We start from the raw sequence: 3,794 nt of genomic DNA, 5'->3' as shown, positions 1-3,794 counted from the left end.
TGTGAAATTATCATTGACAGACTTCTTGAACTTAAAACCCACACAAAAGAAACATATTTTCTTTTGGATCAAACTTTAAAATACAAATGATCAGTGTTACAAGTTATATAGGAAAACCCAATAAACCTTGAGTATTGATAATGGTTGAATTACATGAGTAAGACATAATTTTTGCCCTATAAACATCATATAACAAATATAGACTAACCGATGTAGTTAAGTTGTTTGTTTTACACTTTACCCCTTCTTCTGGTGACAGCACTCCAAGTTTGCTTTGGGACACTATTGGAGACAGTCCAATGACACCATTAACCAAGTACTTTTTCAACAGAACCAAAAGGTGAGTATGACCCAAGCTAGGCAATTAGATGCTTATTCTCAGGAATTTGAATCTTGAGTGGAGTAATGAAAAGACTGAAAAAGATCACTTGCTATGTGGATCATGAAGGCTGCCTTGGTCCTTGTCTTTTGAGCTGGGATTTCCATTCTATGAGCTAAGGCACAGAATAGAAATTTCCTTTCTGACCTACCTTAGCTCATTTTCTTTACTTCCAATCAGCATTTTATCTTGAATGCTTATAAGTGCCAGGCACTATCTTAAAGGCTTTATGTGGATGACAGTCATTTGATCTTCATTATAACTCTGTAATTATTATTCCTCTTTGACAGATGAAGCCTAGCCTTAGAAAAATTAAAATAACTTGTCAAAGTTTATACAGTTAGCAAGAAATGAGACGGAGTTTCAAATGGGGGTAATATGACCTTGGTCTTTGGCATATAATCTCTGGGGAAGAATTTTTTAGGAAAGTTCATTAAGTCAGGCTTTTGGTGATGAAGTGGTAGGAAGGGGCCCCTGAAGGCAAGATGGGAGAAGCTGAGACACGAGGAAATTAACTGTTCTCCATAGCAAAGCCATAGATTTGGGGAGTTATTCTTTGATATTCAGAGAGAGTAGATTTGGGGAACCTAGGACTCAAAGAAGGCTACAGATGTTAGGAGAATGGATGCTCACAGTAGCAGCAGACTGGAATCTTGAGAGAGAGAGAGAGAGAAGCCAAGGGTTTATTAGGATATTTGCATCACAAATAACAGAAACCCGAACTCGAAAAGGACATAAGTAATAACACTGTTATTCCAAGAAGTCCAGAGGTAAGAATGTTCGAGACTAAATATTTTGGTGGGCCAACAGTAAAGACCAGGTTTTTTCTATCTTTTCTTTTTGCACCCTTTGTTGTATTGTCTTTGCAGAGGAAGAGACTACCTCTTTCGGTGTGTCTCTTTTGGAAGGAGGGAACTTTTCCTAAAAGCAGCCCAGATTTTTTTTCATATCTTATTGGCCAGAATGCATCACATGTACATGCCCAAGTCAATCATTGGTGACTATAATTGTTAAGAAAAGTCAGCATGCAGCTCTCAGGGGTGGGGCTTGAAGAGGGTGGATTCTGGAACAAAATCAAAGTTCTATGCAGAGGAATGACAAATGGAGTGAATATTGCATAGATGAGCAATACAATCTACTACATACAGTAAGAGATTCTTTGAGGGCCATGAAATTTAGGAACAGTAACGATTATGGCAGACTCTAGAGCCAGAAAAACTTGGATTTGAATAATGGCTCCCAACTTACTAGCTATATAATAGTGAGTGTAAGGATGCTGTGAATATTCAATGAGATAATGCATGTAAAATGCTTGGCACCATATCTGACACATATTAAGGCTCGATAATTGATCATTATTTTGATTGGCGTATAGGACTTTTAAACACTCTCTATTTTAAAAGCAATTATTCTCTATTATCCCCAAATGTTTAATAAAAGTCCATTATGTGGAACAGGCTTGTGTTGTGATGCTTTAATGAATGGAGAAGAGCGATGTCTCTTGGGGAATAGGAGCGTTAACAGGACTGCAAATGCCGGAGGCAAGATGGTGAGAGAGAATCAAAAACTGAGCTGGGAGTAGAGGTTTCGGAGCAAAAGGTGAGCGATTTAGTAAACTCGTGTTCTCTTCAGGAGAGCAGAGCTATGTGCAGTAGGAGTTTGACTTATCCTATTTAATGCTAAGGGGAAGGCTGAGGTCTTGGAAACATTGGGGTCACATTTGGGTCACATTTAAAAAGAAGACTAATAGTTCAAGGTGAACATACATACTGAGTGATACAGATACTGACTGCTATTGGAACTCAAAAGAAAGAGAAACTATTGTGAATTACAGTAGTCAAAAAAGGCCTTATGTGACACGTGAACCATAGACTGAGCTTTGTAGAATGTTTAAGTTAAGGGAAGACAAGAAAGCATTATAAATAGAGTGAATGATAAGAGCAAAGTCATGGAATCAAGAACATACAAAAGATACAAAATACCAACTGGTGTTATTGCATTGATCAAAGTATGAAATGATAATGATATGAACAGAAAGCTGGCTACTGAGAAACTAAGTAAGGCTATTGAGGAAATTAAGTTCCGTTTTTCAATTAAAAATATGATTGTGAAATTATAAAGGTGAAGTTAGTTAAAAAAGATTATTTTAAAGATAATTATAACAGATAGAAACTCAAATTTAAAATATCTTAATTACTAAACTTGTTAATGTACTAAAATCTATAGCACAAATGACCATTTCCTGAGGACTACTTTTAATGATGTTAATTATCACCATAGTCATAAGACTGTACAAACAACAGTTGAATGACATGAAAATGGCTAAGGAAGATAGACTTTTAAAATAAGACACCATCAAAGAATTTCCAAGTGTGGAAGTTGTATGACTGGTGGATAATCTGGCTACCATGTCCAAGATGGGTTGGAGGGTGGAGAGACCAAAGATCGGAGACCAATCAGGGAATGCGTAAAAGTCTCAGCATGAGGCAACAAGGATCTGGGCTGTTTGCTATCCGGAAAAATAAAGGAGGGGGTGGTTTTTAGAGATGTTAGCCCTGCACCAATACTTTATGCTGTCAGTCCCACCCCTGTTTCCCGGCCAGAAACACATGGAGGGAGGCCTGCAGGAACTCCCAGACACATTCCCAGTCCTGAACACATGGAGGGAGGCCTGCAGGAACTCCCAGACACTTTCCCAGTCCTGATCATTTTCCCAACCTGTATCTCATACTGCATTCTGATATGCTCTTGGCCCCCACTTACTGCTCCTCCTTCCCCTTTAAACTTCACCCTAACACTACTTCCCAGGTTAGCGATTTGATTTCTACCATTTATAAGATATATTTTCAACTCCAAGGAAGAGACAGCCCAAGACCGTGAGGATATCCGTTGCTTGCTTAACAAGAAGCCAGTCTTGGGGCTGGTTTGGCGATTCAACAATGTCATCCAGAAGGCAGATTCCACCCCGCCTCCTCAGTAAATCAGCAATCCCTTCCCCAGAGATAGTCAGATGGTTGTAATCCCTCTAGGAAACACTCTTCAGACAAAGGCATTTGCTGGAAGCAAGGACAAGGAGGTAAATGGTTTTCCCCTCAGATTCCTTTATCAGGGAATAAGTTTTCCCACAAGCCCTCAACCAACTCTTCTTTACATCACATGCCCACTCTCAGACCAATCACTAGCAAAGGAGAGTAGGTTCAGCACACTTGGCTTAGACCAGACATCACTCAAACTGGGTGCTGGGCACCTTTTTCCTGAACAAGGTTGAGGCTTGTTAGCAGGGAAGAAGGGAAATGACCTTTGGGCGGGCAACTCAAGGCGTCTGCTATGGACAAAGAGCACAGAACCTCAGTCTGCCTATCCCAGCCTTCTCCACGTAATCACTTCTCAACTAGCTCTTGGAACCCCAATCTCA

This window comes from Pteropus alecto, unplaced genomic scaffold, assembly GCF_000325575.1.
Source record: "Pteropus alecto unplaced genomic scaffold, ASM32557v1 scaffold94, whole genome shotgun sequence".
Classification (NCBI taxonomy): domain Eukaryota; kingdom Metazoa; phylum Chordata; class Mammalia; order Chiroptera; family Pteropodidae; genus Pteropus; species Pteropus alecto.
Note: the sequence above shows the minus strand (reverse complement) of the source record.